General features: G+C 35.9%; 1 non-coding gene across 1 annotated transcript; it reads left to right on the top strand.

Annotated features, from left to right (window-relative positions):
• Positions 1–10163: 10163 nt before the first annotated feature.
• LOC128285063 (small nucleolar RNA R71) lies at positions 10164–10270 on the top strand. Its single transcript, XR_008275478.1, has one exon. It is a non-coding gene; the product is annotated as a small nucleolar RNA R71 (small nucleolar RNA).
• Positions 10271–20498: the final 10228 nt, after the last annotated feature.

Here is a 20498-nt window from a genome sequence, read left to right as displayed (position 1 = left end):
AATTCAAGGCATTAAAACCAAACTAATATTAACATTATATAAGATATATCATCACATGTATTCAAACTTACCTTTGTAATACATATATGCTTTTTATAATTCAATCAAACCATACCAAGCATACATGTATTAACCATATTATAACCTCATATATATATTAACTAAACATACTATCATTAGCCATTCCAATGGCTAGACTACAAACAATTATTATATGCCATTATTGGCTAAATTAGACTATACATGCCATTATATCAATATAAGGTTTCTACTTATACCAAAATGAGATAAAGGATAGTGTGACAATGCTCCGACTGATCTCCAACCTTTACAAGCTTTCGAGCACAATTGTAATAGCCCGGTTTAGACACTAGTTGAAATAGTGGTTTTGGGACCACAAATTTGAATTAGAAAAATATTTTAATATTATTTTCTATGTTTACGGTATGTGTATAAGCATGTGTGAAAGTTTTGTGTGTTAATTTTATCAATTGTGTGCTTAATTTGATAAAAGGATCTAATCGCATAAAATGTAAAAGTTGCCTACTGTTTGTTAAAGTGCTTAATTGCTATGTCTTTTTAATTGAGAGGTCCTTATGTGGTTAATATGCCATTTACATAGTTAAATGGACATTAATAGCCTTAATTAACATGAATTGTATGTTAATTAATAAAGGGCAAATTAGTAAATGATGAATTATTATGTTTTTAATAAAACAAAAGCATGAAATTATTCACTTTTATGTTCATCCATGTCGAAAATTAAAAGAAGAAGAAGCAAAAAGCTAGGTTTTGATATTCAGACCTTGCTCATTTTGATTAAGGTATGAGTTTTGCTCAGTTTTTGATAATTTTTACGTTTTTGTGATCATTGCTTAGTAATCTATCAAGCCGATGTCTCAGTTTCTGATTTTGTTGATGATTTTGAGTTGTGCCATTGTTGATATTATAAGTTTTATGAATTTTGATGATAGTATATGGAAGTTTGATGTTGGGTTAACATGTCTTGTCTTTGAGTTTTTGATGAATTTGAGTAATTTGGGCTAAATTATAAAAATGATATTTTGAGGGACTAAAATGTAAAATAAATGAAATGTGTGGGCTTACATGAACACCATGTATATTCGGATAAGCAAGTGTGTATGGAAATTTGGTGTAATTGGTGTTCTTGTGAAATAGGGACTAAAGTGTTAAAATGTGAAAATGTGAGGGTTAATTTGTAAAATGCCCTAAATATGTGTAAGTCGATTGAATTGAATGATTTTTTGAATAAAAGGGATAATTTTGAATACATATAGATCAAGAAAAGAGGAATTCGAATTTAGATCGAGGAAAATCGAAGATTATCGAGTAAATGATCCGAATCGTTAATTACAAGTACAATGTAAGTTCGTACGTGATAAATGATGATACAATTTATGTTTTAATGTTTTGATAATATATAAATTGTATATATTTGAGCTTGGTTTGAACACGATGATAAATCGACTATGTTCGGTACTAAGTGTGCTATTCAAATAGCTTCGGCTATAAATAACACTAAGTGTGCGAGTTGGAATAGCTTTAGCTATATGAGGCACTAAGTGTGTGATATCGAGATAATTTCAGTTTTTTGAGATGACACTAAATGTGTGAGATCTTTATGGCTTTGGCTAATCATTAATGCACAAAGTGTGCGAATTCTTAAAGCATGGAAAGACTTCTGAATGAATTAATGTATTTGAACAAGAGGTGAGAATGAACTGAATAAATACGGGATAGTTCAGGTATGTTCAATACCTATGTGTTAGATGATACTATGTGTATGATGCTTGATGAATTCGTATGAACATATTAAATGAGATGGAATAGAATTGATGGATGAATTGATTATCTTTGGTATGAACTTTCTAAGTTTTAAAGCTTACTGTGTGAAATGTTCTCTGCTTTACAGTGTTATAATGCTAGCTCAGATTCGGGGATCGTCAGTGACTCATTCACACTATTAGACATCTATTTTGGTACCATTTTGAGAGTTATATATATGGTACATGGCATGTATAGGCTAATGTCATTTTGGTATGTTTTTTTATGTGAATATTAGCCATGAGTTTTGGCTTGTAGTTCTTGATATGTATGGCCTCTTAAGTTGGCCTAAATGGTGTGTTTGCTAAATAAGTTATTGATGTATGTATTGCTTATGTGATGGTTTGATTATGAAATGTTGAAATGATAAATTTTATGGTATGAAAATTGTGATAAGATAATGAGTTTATACATTTGAAACTCATATAATTTGTAATGATTTTGGTGTATTGATTTGGTATACTTTGGTTGTGGATTTGAGTAGTAAATTGGATGGTATCTGAATGGCATGGAATATGCATGAATTGGTTGATTTGGTTGCCTATAAATGTATGCTAATGATGCAAAAATGTTGTGGATTTGGTGTGCTTGTGATAGGTGGGAAATGTGGCTTAAACCAAGTCTAATTTCACCCCACACGGTTGAGCACACGGACGGGTCTCTCAACCGTGTGTCTATTGTAACTTATTTGTACAAGTCAGTCTCAAGCATAGCCTACACACATGGGCATGTCTGGTAGCCATGTGAGACACACAGCCTTGACACATGGGCGTGTCTGGCCATTTCGATGGGTACACGGGCTGGACACTCAGACGTGTGGTCGACCATTAGACCCAAGTCAATTTTGACCACGACCAAGGTACATGGGTGTGTCTTGTAGCCGTGTGGTTAAGTCAGTATGTATGCCCAGTTTTGCCACGACCTAGACACACGGACGTGTCTATTACCGTGTGAGGCACACAGCCTGTTCACGCGGGCGTGTGACCTTTATAACTGTGAAAAATGTTTAAGTTTTGAAAAATTTTGTATGTGTTAGATTTAGTCCCGACCTTTTCTAAAGCATGTTTAAGGTCTCGTTGCCCTATGTAAGGGACTGATAAGCGGTATTCGTGACAGGTTTTAAATATTTATAATGAATTGTTCTTGAAACTAACTATTATCACGATGAAGGTAAGTGTACCTATCGAACAATAGTATAGCTTTAGCAAGACCGGATTATCGAACCCAAAGGAACTAAAAGTACTAGTATTAACTAATTAACTAAACTAAGAAACCACAGAAAATAGAATTGGGGAATTACTTTTGGAAAAACGATTGAATTAAGACAATACCTAAGGAAAAGTCCACCTAGACTTCACTTGTTATCTGACTCTGAATCAAACAATTTATCCATTTGACTTGATCCGTAGAAATCCCTAAGTTATATTATTATCTCTCTCAAGACTAACAACATCTAACCCTAGATTAAATAATTGAAATCTCTTTCTAATTAACACCCTAGGGTTGTATTAACTCGATCTATGGATCCCCTTATTAGGTTTCACCCTAATCCGGCAAAATCTTGTCACCCTATCTCTAGGGGCGCAACCAACTCCGCTTAATTATGACAAATATACTCTTAGAGAGGGTCTATTCCTCCTCTGAATAAGAGCTTAACTTGAATCAATATCCTGGAATATCAAAACAAGAATTAAGAACACATAATTAAGAACAAGTCAAATATTTATCATACAATTTAGATAATAATAACAAGATCTGTCTTGGGTTTCATTCCCCTTAGGTATTTAGGGGTTTTAGTTCATAACTAAAAAGGTAAACATCTCAGAAGAATAATGAATACAAAACATAAAGAAAAACCCAAAACTCCTGAAGGGAAATTGAGGGGAGATCTTCAGTCTTGATGATGAATCCGGCTTCTGAGATGGATCAATCGGCTTTCCCTGAGCAGTTCCCTGCTTCCCTCCCTATGTGTCATTTTCCTCCTCCCCTAGGGTGTATTTATAGGCTTTAGAATGCCTAAGAACCTTCAAAATTAGTTTTTTCCAAATTAGACTAAACTTGGGCTCCGCAGGAACACGCCCGTGTGACACGCCCGTGTGTGATTGCTTCAGGCCATGGTCAAGCCTGTTAAATAGGCACGGATGTGTGGTCCACTCGTGTGAGTCGTGCTTCGATTCTTCCAAATTGACACGGTCGTGTGGTCTGCCCGTGTGAGGAGGTCCAGGCCGTGTTGATTTCGTATGTTGGCCCATTTTCTTCATTTTTGGCTCGTTTCTCGTTCCTTTCACTCTCCTATGCTCACCTAAGTACAAAACATGAAATTAAGGCATTAGGAGCATTGAATTCACCAATTTTAAGGAAAAATCATCCATAAAATGTGCTAAGTATAGGATAAAAATATGTATGAATTATGGTTTATCAAATACCCCCACACTTAAGCATTTACTTGTCTTCAAGCAAAATCCTCAACTCATAATCAAAATAAATTCTTCTCAACTTAAAATTTCTATCGATAATATCTCAAAATAACCCATAGGTAGTCATACAATGAAAATTCAACTGAAAGAACATCAAAGTTTCAAAAATTCCAAGTTGAGCATTTTATCATGAAAACATAAATGTCTCCCCTCTTTTAAGTAATTACCTTTGATTCAAAATATCACAGAGTTTCACATCCTCACTAAAGATTCACTCAAATAACTCGAGGTGTTTAAGGACAATAAATGAAGCACTCAATAGTCAATAATGAAGAGTCATTACCATAGGCTTGCATGAAACCACCACTATAAATTGAGATGAAACATCAATTAAAAGTTCTTTAGAGGGTTGTAACGTGGCTTTGGTTAGAAGGTGTGGTCACAAACAGAAAGAAAGTGTTAGAATAGAGATTGAATTGAAAAATTGCCTAACTAGAAAAATGACTAGTCATCAATTGCGTACAACAGAGCTTTTTCTCGGAATATGGAATCTAACTTCTTTAGCTCAGAAGATCACTACTACTAATATGTATATATGTATTTTTTTAAGAACAAGTCAAATTACAAAATAGAATAAAACATAGCTAAGCAATTATTCCAACTCAAATCTCGACAAAAATAGGGATCAAATTAATTTAGGGGATTTCAACAATAATGAGTTATGGGTTAATATCGAGGGTACATCAATGAATTGGTTGTTAGGCTCAAGGGGGTTCACTAAGGGTTAATTGTGAAAGTAGGCTTTTGTGGAGTGAGTGGGATAAACCTAAATGCCTTTATCATTTTGACATATCAAATCAAATGATGTGGTCTTGACATGCTTAATCAAGCAAGTTCTAGAATAACAATTCATTACTGACGCACTCATAATGAAAGTGAGCATGAAAGAAATAATGGATGCTCTAAAGGCTCAAGATCTCACAAAAATTATGGCTTTTTAATGTTTAAACTTGTGAATTCCAACTCAAGATAATACCTAAACTTAGGGAAACAACATAAAAGTTTTTAATTCTTCAAAAATCAACTTATCATGCTTGATTCCTTAATGTCTTAAAGTTTAAACAATCAATGCATAAATGCCTATGTTTTAATTCAAGATATATCAATAAACATCATAAATCAATCAAAATTTATCTTAAACATGATATGAGAGCTTTTCAAGCGAACAAGGCAATCATTCAGGGATTTTTCTGATAGTGAAATGAATACCCCCCACACTTAAGATGTATATTGCCTTCAATGTACAAAGGTAGATATATAGAAATGAATATAAAATAAGACAGGGAGAGAAGTGAAACTTCCTGAGTGATGACTGAATTTTCTTGAACTGGAGTTTTGGAGAATAATTGGTGTGAGGGTGGAGGAGGATACTTCGGCGGTAGTAGAGGTTCATTAGTCTATAAGTCCTGCACCAAAAGAATATTATATCTGGTGGTAGCTATGGTCATGGTCGAGTAAGACATGGCAGTCGTGGAGAACCTTTCCCAGTGGAGTTTCAAGTTCCTGAGTAATAGTGAGTTGTGGAGCTTCTTATAACTGTGATAGAATCAGGAACTTTTTTAGGAAATATATAAGGAAGAATCAGTACTCAATATGAATTAGTCGAAATTAAAAATTGTAAAATAATAATTATAAGTCCTAATAAAAATAAGGTGAAAGAAAAATAAAAAGTAGTCTTAAAATAAAATAAAAGTTTTTAAACATCTTCATCGCTAGATGGTTCGCAAGGTGGGTGGCGATGAGATGTGGAGGTCCTGACAAATCTGCTGTAGAGTAGCATCAATGTTATCAAAGCGCTGAAAACATTGTTGCTCGAACCGGGTAAGGCACTCAGAGATGTCAACATATGAAGCCGCCGCATGAACTGGATGAGAAAGAGGTGGTGGCTGAGACGGTGGGTCCTTATGACGTGTAGGGACATATCAGTAATGTCCTTGGGGGCCTTCTCCTCGGTGGATTAGGTGAAACGGTACTAAGGAGAAAAAGTGCCACGTCATTTCTCAATCATCCTCATACTTAGCATGCTCGAGATGCCCTGTGGGGACATCTGGCCCATGAGAGTGAGGGAGGATGATTGGGCTCCTATGTTGAGGAGCTCGAAGTGCTGAGCCAATCTCGTTACATAGGGCCCAATGGAGATAACCCCCTTCCTATGCCGCTTCGTCTGATGTTGAATGTCGAGGGCAATGAAATAAGCAAGGTCTATGACGTGCCCGTGCGACATACACCATAGAAAGTAGGCGTCGTGAGTGTTGACGATGCCAGTGGTCTCTCGTCTTCCTGTTAACGTGTGAGCCAGAATGGTGTGTAAGTACCTCAGAGATGGAGGAAGACTTGGAGCAGCTAGGATTGTAGGAGGCAGCGCCGGGGGCGAGGGCGTTCCAACATCATGAAGGAGAGTGATGGATGTGGCGATTGAGAGCGTGGAGTTCATTCCCCTCCATGAACTCCTCAATGTAAAGGCCCAGTACGGTTTCGAACTCTGGGACGTTCAATTGGCAGACTAGACAGCCGAGGCAAAATTGGATTGTTCCCGGGTCATCAAAGCGAGTTATCACGGTCTGAAGATGGAACGTTGAGCAAAGTTCCATCGTGAGTTCAAGATATGTCGGCTGACAATCTCAAAGAAAAGCCCCCAAGGATCGATTGTGAGGAGGGCCCAAATTACATCCGTGAGTTGGACTTGTTGTAGTGCTGCCGAATCTATACAGCGGCCCACTTCTAAGGGTCGGGCCCATAGAATCTGGAAAAGTTCTTCTTGGGGCCCAATGGGGAACTGCAGGAAGGGGTGACAAATTTCGCAATAGGACTCGAGGAAGATGACACTCTCTTCCTTTTCTTCGAAGCAGGGATGGCGACTTTCTTTCCTCGTGAAGATGACATGGTGTACCTGTAATGGAAATTGAAGTGGAATGTGAATACTTTCCATGGGGCTTACGTATTAACCTATGCTATAACAGCCAAAGTAAATGTGCCAAATAACCCTATAAGAATAAGTAATGGAGATATCTAAAGAATGAATTTGTGTGAGGTTAATAGCATGAAACCTATAGAAACAATAACCATGAATGAATGTAGCCTAATATACTGACCAAAACAAAACTTAAAAAAAAATATACATTTATCTACTATTCTAACTATGAATGTGTGCGTAAAATAGTCAAATGGAGAATAGAAATCATGAAAGAAGCAAAATAATTGAAGAAGATTGAGATAAAGGAGTAAACAAACGCAAGAGTGAGGAGCTTAGGCGTTAAAAATGTGGTTGAAGGCAGAGCACGGGCGTGGCAGGAGGCCGTATGAACCTGCGGCGGCTAGGGTTAGGGATTTTGAGTGAGGGAAATGATGAATAGTGAAGCGTATTTATAGATTTTGGGACACAGGGCTAGGGAATATGCTCGTGTTCCCCAATTTTTGCCGGTATGATTCGCGAATTTTGAATTTGGGCGCGTCTGACAATTTCCCCATGCCCGCTGCCGTGTTGTACGACTGTGTCTATCTTTGTTCGCTTCTCTTATGCTCGTGTATGAAGGTCCATGCTCGTGTTAATTTGACAGGTTCAGCCATGGTTTCCAGGCACAGGCGAGTCGCACGCCTGTGTTGTTTGGGCAAGTTCGCCCATGGCCATGTCGCACGGCCGTGGTGATTTATCGTAGCCTGTGCTGGGGAAAATCTTTGCCCTATTTCCACACGGTCCTAAGTACATTCGTGTGCTTGGCCGTGTTTGTGTGGTCAACCTGTATTCAAAAGCTTCATTAGTAAGTTAGGTATTAAACACTAAAATTTAAAGAAGTTGATACAGTTAGTGCTCGGGTTACCTCCCGAAAAGCACTTATTTATAGTCTAAGCTCGACTTACCTCTCCATTGAATGGTCATGGTGGTTTCAGGAGTTTATACTCCTCATTCCTACTATGAATCTCATCAAAATAAGGTTTTAGGCTGGTATTGTTTACCTTAAAAGTGCCAAACTTGGGATAACTTACCTCGACTGTACCGAATGGGAAAATGCTAAGTACCGTAAGAGGAATTTCTTCATTCGGTTTAGTAGTGACAATGTGAGGATTTGCGGCATCTAATAAAACTTTATCTCCAACCTTAAGTTGATTTGGAAAGGTATTGAGCTTGTTCTAGCATAGTTTTGGTTTATCGCGTGCCCTCGATTTATGTGTACGCCATTCATCTAGCTCATCGATTTGTAGCCTTCGTTCTTCATGAATAGGTCCTCTACTATTGCTTGAAAATGGCTCATGTACTTCTTTCAAACTCATTTCCTGCAAAGTATGTTGCACCATATTGTCAATTTTAGTAGAATGGTTTAGACAATCACCTTCAATTTTTGATGTGTTGTCGAAATTGTGAGCTTGAATGGTGATTGTTTCATCTCCCACACGAAGTGTGAGCTCACCTGTGCCAACATCAATAATTGTTCTAGCAGTTGCTAAAAAGGGCCTTCCTAAAATCAAAGGAGTGTTGCTATCCTCCTCTATGTCAAGAACAACGAAGTCAACGGGAATATAAATTTATCAATTTTAACTAGCACATCTTCAATAATAACCCTAGAAAATCTTATAGTTTTATCTGCTAATTGAATGCCCATCCTAGTATGTTTGGGTTTCCCAAGACCTAGTTTTTTAAACATTTTGTAAGGCATGACGTTAATACTAGCCCCTAAATCAGCTAATGCATTATGAACATCTAGTTAAGCAAGGAATTGTAAAACTCCCTGGATCTTTCAATTTCTTGGGTAATTTATTTCGTAGAATAGCTGAGCAAACTGCGTTTATCTTCACATGCGAAGCCTCGTCCAACTTTTGCTTTTTTGCTAAAAGCTCATTTAAAAATTTCATTGCGTTTGGCATCTGCGATAGAGCTTCAATAAACGGTAAGTTAATATGTAATTTTTTAAGAGTTTCAGAAATTTACCAAATTGTTCATCTAAGCGGTCTTTCCTTGTTGCATTAGGGTATGGCACATAAGGTTTGTATTCTGTACTTACCGGTTTCTGGTCCTTTTGGTTTACCTCACCTTTATCTCTGCTTATCTCAGTTTCTTGTCTTGGTTCTGGTTCAGGAATGATTAACCCTTCCTCATCTTGACTAGTAATCGCGTTGAGTTGCTCCCTTGGGTCAGATTCTATGTTGCTTGGCAAGCTACCTTGTGGTCATTTAGAAATCAACTTGGCAAGCTGTCCAATCTGAGTTTCTAGCCCTTGGATTGATGCTTGTTGATTCTTAAGTGCTGTCTCGGTATTCTAAAAATGAGTTTCTGACACTGATATAAACTTTTAGAGCATCTTTTCAAGGTTCGGCTTCTTTTCCTGTTGGTAGGGTGGTTGTTGAAAACCCGGAGGATGTTGTGGCCTTTGATCTCCTTGACCGCCCCACGAGAAATTGGGACGATTCCTTCAACCTGCATTGTAAGTGTTACTATATGGGTTATTTTGGGGTCCAGAGTTATTGTTACCTATATATTGTACTTGTTCCTCTTCGATGCTAGGGTTGAAGGGTTGATATTTTGTGCTTGCTCCTCCTCCATTTGAATCGCATCTCATCACTGGATGTACCTGAGTAGAACCACACAAACCATCAATCTTTTTATTTAAGAGTTCTACTTGGTTAGATAGCATAGTAACCGTGTCGAGGTTGAAAACACCAGCTACTTTCTTCGGCTTTGTTCTCATAACTTGCCACTAATAGTTATTCAGTGACATATCCTCAATAAATTCATAAGCTGCCTTAGGTGTCTTATTATTGATAGTTCCTCTAGCGGCTGTATCAATAATCTGCCGAGTCGAAGGATTCAGGCCATTATGGAACATTTGAACCTGTAGCCAAAGCGGTAACCCATGGTAAGGGCACCTTCTTAAAAGGTCTTTGTATCGCTCCCATGCATCGTAGAGTGTTTCTAAATCCATCTGCACAAAAGAAGAGATATCATTACGTAATTTGGCTATTTTAGCCGGTGGAAAATATTTTAATTTTTTGGTCATTTGTTCCCAAGTAGTGATTAACCATCGTGGGAGTTCAACCATTGTTTAGCCTTATTCCTTAATGAAAAGGGAAACAAACGAAGGCGAATGGTGTCATCAGAAATGCCATTAATTTTGAAGGTATCGCAAAATTTAAGGAAATTTTCCAAGTGAGCGTTGGGATCCTCGTCCTGCAAACCATCAAACTGAACAAACTATTGTAACATTTGAATTGTGTTAGGTTTCAGTTCAAAATTATTTGCAGCAATAGTAGGTCTAACTATACTTGACTCAGATCCTGTTGAATTAGGTTTAGCATAATCATACATAGTGCGTGGAGCAGGATTTTGATTAACAGCAATTACAGGAGGTAGCGGATTTTCTTGGTTTTTAGCCATCTCCTCGGTTGTGGTTCGTATATCGTCCTCTTGCTTGTTCTCTGTGTATCTTAATCTTCGCCTTTTTTCTCTTTGGTTTCTGCGAACTGTGCGATCGATCTCACTGTCAAAAAGTAATGGTCCTAACGGGTTTCTTCTAGTCATAAACTATAAGAACATGATAGAAAAAGGGAAAAAATTGAATTAGTAATAAAAATTAGAATAAAATTTAAATTGCAGAAAAATTAAATGGCTAAAGCAATAAAAATAGTGTTCCTAATATCTTAGTCCCCCGGCAACGGCGCCAAAAACTTGATACGCGATATTCGTGACAGGTTTTAAATATTTATAATGAATCGTTCTTGAAACTAACTATTATCACGATGAAGGCAAGTGTACCTATCGAACAGTAGTATAGCTTTAGCAAGACCGGATTATCGAACCCAAAGGAACTAAACGTACTAGTATTAACTTTCTTTTTATTATCTAGCCTAAAAAATAAAAGGGTTATGTTTATCTAACTAATTAACTAAACTAAGAAATAACAGAAAATAGAATTGGAGAATTACTTTTGGAAAAACGATTGAATTAAGACAATACCTAAGGAAAAATCTACCTAGACTTCACTTGTTATCTGACTCTGAATCGGACGATTTATTCATTTGACTTGATCCGTAGAAATCCCTAAGTTATATTATTATCTCTCTCAAGACTAACAACGTCCAACCCTAGGTTGAATAATTGAAATATCTTTCTAATTAACTCCCTACGGTTGCATTAACTCGATCTATAGATCCCCTTATTAGGTTTCACCCTAATCTGGCAAAATCTTGTCACCCTATCTCTAAGCGCGCAACCAAATCTGCTTAATTATGACAAATGTACTCTTAGACAAGGTCTATTCCTCCTCTGAATAAAAGCTTAACTTGAATCAATATCCTGGAATATCAAAACAAGAATTAAGAACACATAATTAAGAACAAGTCAAATATTTATCATACAATTCAGATAATAATAACAAGATCTGTCTTGGGTTTCATTCCCCTTAGGTATTTAGGGGTTTTAGTTCATAACTAAAAAGGTAAACATCTCAGAAGAATAATGAATACAAAACAAAAAGAAAAACCCAAAACTTCTGAAGGGAAATTGAGGGGAGATCTTCAGTCTTAATGATGAATCTGGCTTCTGAGATGGATCAATCGGCTTTCCTTGAGCAGTTCCCTGCTTCCCCCCCTATGTGTCATTTTCTTCCTCCCCTAGGGTGTATTTATAGGCTTTAGAATGCCTAAGAACCCTCAAAATTGGCTTTTTCCGAATCGGACTAAACTTGGGCTCTACAGGAACACGCTCGTGTGACACGCCCGTGTGCGATTGCTTAAGGTCGTGGTCAAGCCTATTAAATAGGCACGGGCATGTGGTCCATCCGTGTGAGTCGTGCTTCGATTCTACCAAATTGACACGGTCATGTGGTCTGCCCGTGTGAGGAGGTCCAGGCTGTGTTGATTTCGTACGTTGGCCCATTTTCTCCGTTTTTGGGCCGTTTCTCGTTCCTTTCACTCTTCTATGCTCACCTAAGTATAAAACATGAAATTAAGGCATTAGGAGCATCGAATTCACCAATTTTAAGGAAAAATCATCCATAAAATGTGCTAAGCATGGGATAAAAATTTGTATGAATTACAGTTTATCAGGGACTCTATACTGATGTGTGACCTATGATGCTATGATGATTGTGGAATGAATGTTAAATGTTTTGATATGTCCGGTAATGCCTTTTAACCCTAGTTCTGTAACGGATACAGGTTAGTGGTGTTACAACTGTAAAACAGGGGAAAATAAAATAGAGTAAGCGTTTCAAGTTCTTAGTAAGTTCGTATAACAAGAATTTAACTTACCACATATTTGCATTTAAAATAAGCATACAAAAATGCATCCAAGCAATTTGGCTAATAGTCTAAAACACAACTTCACCAATCATGTTAGTCAAGTAATTCACATAATACCAAGAACATGGACGAGCTCATCATTTAATGACTTTCGTATACATATGCTTTCCATATCATTATTCCATATTACATTTATATATCCATGACAAATCATTTTAAGTTCAGTTTAGCCATGTGATAACCCGAATTAGGGCCTAATCGGAATAGTGGTTTCAGGACCACAAAATCTGAGATAGAAATAATTATTTTTGATTATTTTGAGGTCTATGATATGATTGCATGATTGTGTGAAAATTTCGTGAAGAAATTCTATGCATAAAGTGCTTAATTTGAAATTAGGGACTAAATTGAATAAGTTGCAAAACTTGCATTCTAGAAGTTTCTAGTATGAAATTGCTTTGAAATATTAATTAGGAGGTCTTAAATAGCAATTTGACCAATTTCTAAGTTTATGGACAAAAATTAGACATGGATGGAATTTTTGAAAGTTTAGTAAGGAAGGGCATTTTGGTCATTTAGATATTAAATGAAATAAAATGGGAAAAATAACACAAAAATGATCATCTTCTCCATAAGTTGCTGCTGAATTTTGCTCTCCACCATAGCTAGGGTTTCAGCACTTTTAAGCCTTGATTGTAAGTGATTTCTATGCCCATTTTTAATGTTCTTTACATTTTTGAAATCCTCGTAGCTCGGTTTACCTATTTCTACCAATATTTTGAGCTAGGCTTTATATTTAAAATTTTACCCATGGATGATATGTATGAATTTTGATGTTTTATGGTAGAATTTGAAGTTTGAGATTGTGTTAAACAACTTTTGCTAAGTGATTTTTTGTAAAAATGAGTAAAATGACATAATCGGTAAAAATACCTAATATTCATACGTACAATTTAGAGTGTGAATTTGATGTTGCTATAGAAGGTAAAAATGATCAGTATGACATAAAACATAAGAAAATAGGATGAGGTTTAATTTACGAGCCTTGGGGCAAAAGTGTAAATATGTGAATGTTTAGGGGCAAAATGGTAATTTTGCCAAAGTTCGTACTAAGGGTTGTTTTGATGAATGTATGTATTAAATAAATTAATTTGGTATTATATATCAAGAGAAAAGAGATTCGAGTCGAGATCGGTGGAAAAATAAAGTTTACTAGGAATAGGCTCGACTATTCTCATTTTGTATCGAGGTAAGTTCATATGTAAATATTGTAATATAACCGTTATTTTAAATCATTTAACGCTTTTTATGTGATATTATTATTGTTATCATGCAATTCTATGCTTTGTGGTCCTTGTTGGACAACATGCAAAAATTTTGTGAATTATGTGAAAAATGTGAAAAACTACTGAAGTATCGTCATTGGTATTCCAAGGAGAATGGTAAAAGAGTATGAATGAGGAAATTCCCGTTGAACCTTAGGAATAGATTCAGATATTTGGGCATCCGAACTCATTGAGTTGAGTCCGAGTTCACTTATGGATGCGAACGTCCAAACTCGTTGAGTTGAGTTCGAGTTCGTGAAATGTAACTAGGCATCCGAACTCGTTGAGTTGAGTCCGAGTTCGCTTATGGGCGGGTTACATGGTAGCTTGGCTATATATGTGGCACTTATGTGCAAACTTTCCATGTATCCAAGTTATATTCTGATGTGTTCAATGGGTAAAATTCTAGTGAAATGGAAGAATACTCAAGATGCAAGTGACGTATTGGTAAGTGTTGTGGAATGGGCACTTTGGGTAGGTATGTACTTAACCCTCGGGTTGAGACTTGATACGACAACAATAATATGGTAAGATGATGAATGATGAATAGAAATGTAATATATGTTTTGGTGATATTATGCTAATGTTGGTTGGTATAATTGCTTTGTTAAGTTATTTGTTATTTGCATGTGGACTTACTAAGCATCTATGCTTACTCCTCTTTGTAGTTTTGACAAGTCAATTTGGAGATCGGGACGATCGAGGCACGCCTGGACTATCCTTGGACAATCATGTATAATGACTTGTAAATTTTGGAAGTATGGCATGTATAGCATTCCAATCATTTTGTGTGTATAATCTTACGATATGGCCCATGGATGGAATGAAAATATTTGAGAATGATTAGCCATTGGAATGGCTAATCAAGTGTATATATGATAACATGTATGCTTTATGTCTTAACTAAACCATGAAAATCCTTGTAAAGGTAAAATTTTCCACAAAACAGAATCAGACAGAAGCAGTTATGTGAATTTGAAAAATCACTAAAAAAAGTAGAAATGGAATTGAATGATAAATAAGTTATGGAATCTAATTTTTATGAGTCTAGTTTCATATGGAGAAATGAAATAGGTAAATGAGTTATATTTTATGAGATATTTAAGTTTTAGTAGAACAGGGTCAGAGCGATCTCTGAATCCCCTGTTATGAATTTAAAAATTCACCATAAAATGTACAAAAACAATTAGAAGTTTTACCTTACATGTATGAAATCCTTATTGAGTCTAGTTTGATGAGAAACAAACTTAATAGTCATTTAAACTCTGTACAGTGAGATATTTGATTCGTAATACATAGGGGTCAGAGTAGCCAAACCCTAAAAAAGGAGAGACTTTAACTAATAAACTGTACTAATTGGCCCAACAAAAAATTCTAGAAAAAAATTAGTAAGTAGATATATGAGTATAGTTTCAGGTAAAATTTACGGAATTGGATTTTGAGTTTCGTAACTCGAGATATGGACTTTTTAGCGACTATGATACAGTTAGCCAGCTTGTCTGGAAATTCTAAAATAAATTGTTTGAGCTGTTTAATTAATGAATTAAGTCCGTTAACATCTCGTGCTCGACTCCGGCGACGGTCTCGGGTACGGGGGCATTACAAGCCATGTCAGAACTTTAGTCATCGAATTTATTTTAAATATCGATGGATACACTCATGTAGTACACTTTAGTGTATAAAACTGAAATCTATCAATTCATATCTAGGGGTACCCAATTAGGGCAAATAGTCAGGAGGCACTCTCTCGAGCCATGTAATAGGTTGCTCATGTGAGCCATATATCTGGAAGCTTATCCGGGCTAAATAGGAAACACATAAGAGTTTTAATCAGGAAGCTCATTGAGCTTAACTAGTAACTCCTAAGAGTTATTCTTAGGGAGCTCTAGATAGCATAACAGGGAGTTCAAGCAAGCCATGTCAGGAAGCTCATAAGATCCTATATCAGGACACTCACGAAGGGCTGCTTTTGTGTCCACAATAAATGCTAGATCACAACCAATCAAATCATGTAACAGGCACAAAGAGCTGCGGTAGTGTGCAACACATGCAGGATCACTACAGATCAGGATGCTCCCAGGAACTATATAACAGGAATAATCAAGAGGGCTTTTAGCAGGATGCTCATCTGAGCTATAATATCCGCAACATATGCAGGATTATAATCGTTACAGAGAAATACTATATCCATCGCATTTTATTTTTCAAGCGGGACTTAACATTTTTCTAACATGATCAGACAAGTGATTATTTCATATATTTATAACATTTACTTAACTCATATAATCACATACCATACTCAATTCAAGAATAAGAAGAAACACAATTTAGTTACACGAACTTACCTTGACACTTGTTCGTGTAGGTAAATCTCTACTAATCTGTCACCTTTTCTTTTCCTCGATCTAACTCTTTATTTGATCTTTTTGGATCTATATAAATGAATTTAACATCAATTTAATCCATTTCATACTCAATTGAACTCAATTCACTTCTTAGGCAAAATTACCATTTTACCCCTGTACTTTTCATAAATGACAATTTTGTCCTTACGCTCGGAAAATAAAATTCATGCAATTTAATCCTTATTCCAAGCCTAACTAATTTTTACATATAACATTTACCTTACATATTTCATAAAAATAAAAAATTTTCCATGAATTTTACATCTTTACAATTTAGTCCCTAAATCAAAATTTCATGAAAATTTACTTTACAAAAGTTGTTTATCAATCAACAACCTTTCATTTTCTACCATAAATTTCAAAATTTCAGCATATTCATCCATGAAAAACTTTTAATTCTTTGATAAAATTACAAATTAATCCCAAAATGGGTAGATTAGGTTACTACGATATCAAAGATATAAAAAATTACTAAAAACGAGACAAGAATACTGTAACACCCTTATCCCATAACTGTCGCCAGAATAGGTAAGGGGCATTACCAAAATCCCAACTAACATACGAATATCTTCCTTTAGTCCATCTTCAAATCTTTTGCACATTATTGTTTCATTTGATATACATTCCCGAGCATACCGGCTCAATCTCACAAATTCATGTTCGTATTCAGTAATAGACATACACCTTGTTTAAGCTCGAGAAACTCTTTATGTTTCTGATCGATGAATCTTTGACTGATATACTTCTTCCGAAATTTAGATTGGAAGAAATCCCATGTAACTCATTCACTCGGAACCATAGACGTCAAAGTTTTCCACCAATGGTACGCCGTATCTCTCAAAAGGAAAATAGCACATTTTACACATTCCTCAAGGTTCAGAGACATTTTGTCAAACACTCGTATTGTATTTTCTAACCAAAATTCAGCTTTTTCAGCATCATCATTCGTTGTAGCTCGAAACTCTTCCGCCCCATACTTTCTAATCTTATCAATTGGTGGTTTACTCAACTGTACCAGATTCACTCATGGCATATCAGAAGTTTAGGGAGGATTAACTGGGGGTGGAGGTTGTTGTACAGCTGGATTGGTTCTAATGTATTGGGTGAACCAATCATTCATCATCTAATAGAAGGTTTGTTTAGCCTTAAAATCACGGCTACTTGTAGCCGGTTGAGAATCAGCTTGCACTGTCCCCTGCATGGGAGCAGGCGCATTGCTTTCTATATCGTCAGCTACAACTCTATCGGGATCCAGCTGCTATATAAAAGTACATTTCAATGTCAGGATTCATCACACTACCATAGTTTCAGATATATGGCATGTATAGCTAAACTCACACACACTATGGTAGTCCTAGAACTGACTAAACCATAGAACTGCTACCAAAAAAAATCTAACACCTCTATCCTGTAACTGTATGCCGGAATAGGTAAGGGGCATTACCAGACAGACAGAACATTACAGATCAATATAGAATCACAGATATCACATTGTATTAATGCATAAACAAATCAACAATTCATCCCTTATGGAGGTCTCCAAGACCTAAAACATACTTTTAGAAAAGGATAGGGATTAAATCAAGCACATTCATAAATTTCAGAACTCAAAAAAAATTTTCAATTCTGTTGAGGTCACACGCCTGTGTGACAAGGCCGTGTACCTTACACTGGCACCAGGCATGCCCATGTAATCCAGCTGTGCTAAAACAAAGCATACATACTGACTTTCACCCACGTCTAATAGACACGCCCGTGTACTATGGCCGTGTGATACTTAGCTAGCTACTGACTTAAGCCCACGGCCATATGACACGCCCATGTGTCTTAACCGTGTGATCTTAAGAGGTTACTGCTTTGCATACATGGCCGCAAGGCACGCCCATGTTTCCTGACCGTGTGGCACAATGCAGGCTTGGTTTAAGCCAACTTGCCACCCCTTTTTGGGTCATTCCTAAGAGCAATATTAAACAATATTTATACAAAATTTTCAGCTAATTCCATACTCATAACATGGTTCAGTATAACTAAATCATCATCATTTAACAACCTATTCAAATCCATACCAAAACACATTAAAAATCTTATTACAACAACATGCCAAAATGCTTATTTCATAACTCAATTATGGTACCTTCTATCTCATGCTTAAACTTACCATTTCTTTAACTTGGCATATTTTAGAACCATTATTACATATAAGGCCATATAACCATTACAATCATATACAATTTGGCATCACAAACCATTTACCAAAACTAAGCACAAATATACCATTTGTTAGCCAACTCTCATGGCATAACATATATACATATCAAAGCTTAATACATAGACATTCTAGCCTATACATGCCATACTTAAAATATTTACACTTTCAAAAGTACCAAAAATGAGTTCGATAGTGTGCTGACAATCCTCAACTATCCCCGAGCCTTCAGTAGCTACGATAACTGTAAAACAGACAGAAATCATACAGAGTAAGCTACATAGAGCTTAGTAAGCCAAATAAAATTGGTTTAACTATAAAATCATATAAAGTGAAAGTCAATAGCATAAATTTATAGCCATTTCACAGAGTAATTCATGACCCTAACCATGCTCATTTGCTTGTATACATCTCATGCTTCATTTCCAAATTCCATACATACTTCACATTCATTGTTTCACAGAAATAGAATCTTTCATATTTAGAAATTTAGTACGATACAAATGTACCTGTATAGATTCTACACTTTATATATTCATTCCCATATCTCATACTCTATCATCAGGCGATTCAGAAACTATACAGATGCTCATAAACGGGTACAATGCTGACATCCCAAACGTGGTCTTACATGTAATTCAGTATCGATGCCTCTGTCCCAGATAGGGTCTTACACGAAATCAGATATGATGTCGATGTCCCAGACATGGTCTTACATGTAAATCTCAAATCGAGGCCTGTATCCCAGACACGGTCTTAGAAGATATCTAAGATCGATGTTCACATTCCTTTAGATACATACAGAGCTTTTCAAATACTAGCATATTGTCAGAATTTAATCGGAATTCATTCATCAGGCTTTCAAGGCCTTCCAATACAGATTACAGTTTGTATGTGCAAAATTTAGTCAATTTAACACGTAATTGTAATTTGACTTACCTCGTACGGATTTCAGATGGAACGAGTCGACTATTCAACTATTTTGGACTTCCCTCGATCTAAGTCCGATTTTCATTGTTCTTGATCTAATACAATTCAAATTCAACCATTCAATCCTTCATTTCATTCAAAATAATCCACGAACACATATTTAGGGCACTTTACATTTTAGCCCTTACATTTTCACACTTTGACAATTTAGTCCATTTTTCACAAAATCACAAATATGAAAAATTCACCAAGACTATAGCTTGGCCAAATATACATAGCTTCCATACAAACCCAATTACCATATTTAATTCACAATTTAGTCCCTAAAAACTCATTTTCACAAATTAGCCGAAATAGCTCTATTCCATTAAAAAAATCAAGAACAAAGCATGATAATCTCACATATATCTTTAATAATCCATATAAAAATATCACTAAGCTCATATAATCATCAATGGCACATTTCATAATCTTCAACAGAAACAGAAATTCAGACATGGGTTTTAAAGAACACGAAGCAACGATCACAGAAACGTAGAAATTATCAAAAACGGACCAAAGTACATACCTTAATCAACCAAAACAAGTGCCAAACTTAAAGCTCTTTTCTTTCTTATTTTTCTTTGATTTTCGGCAAGAACAACATGATAATGGCCATTTTCATGATTTGTTTTATTATAAAACATATTATTACACAAATGACTATTTTAACCTTACCTATTTCATTTTAAAACCCACCAACTATTGTCCATATTTGTCCACCATTAAAACAAATGGTAAATTTGGCATGCAAGGACCCTTATTTTTAAAAGCCAAGGCCAAATAACCCTATTAACAATTAGTATTCAACTTTTGCATTTTACGCGATTTAGTCATTTATCAAAATTAAGCACAGAAACAGACAAATTAAATCACAGAAACTTTGTTGATATAAATTCACATGTCATAGACACAGAAAAAAATATTAAAATATTTTTCAAAATCGGTTACGTGGTTTCAAAACTACTATTCCGACTAGGGTCACAACTGGACTGTTACAAATACTTACCCAATTAAGCCAAGAAAGTGTGCTTTCTCT

This window comes from Gossypium arboreum, chromosome 11 (genome assembly GCF_025698485.1).
Source record: "Gossypium arboreum isolate Shixiya-1 chromosome 11, ASM2569848v2, whole genome shotgun sequence".
Lineage (NCBI taxonomy): Eukaryota > Viridiplantae > Streptophyta > Magnoliopsida > Malvales > Malvaceae > Gossypium > Gossypium arboreum.
Note: the sequence above shows the minus strand (reverse complement) of the source record. Positions and strands in the feature narration are given on the sequence as shown.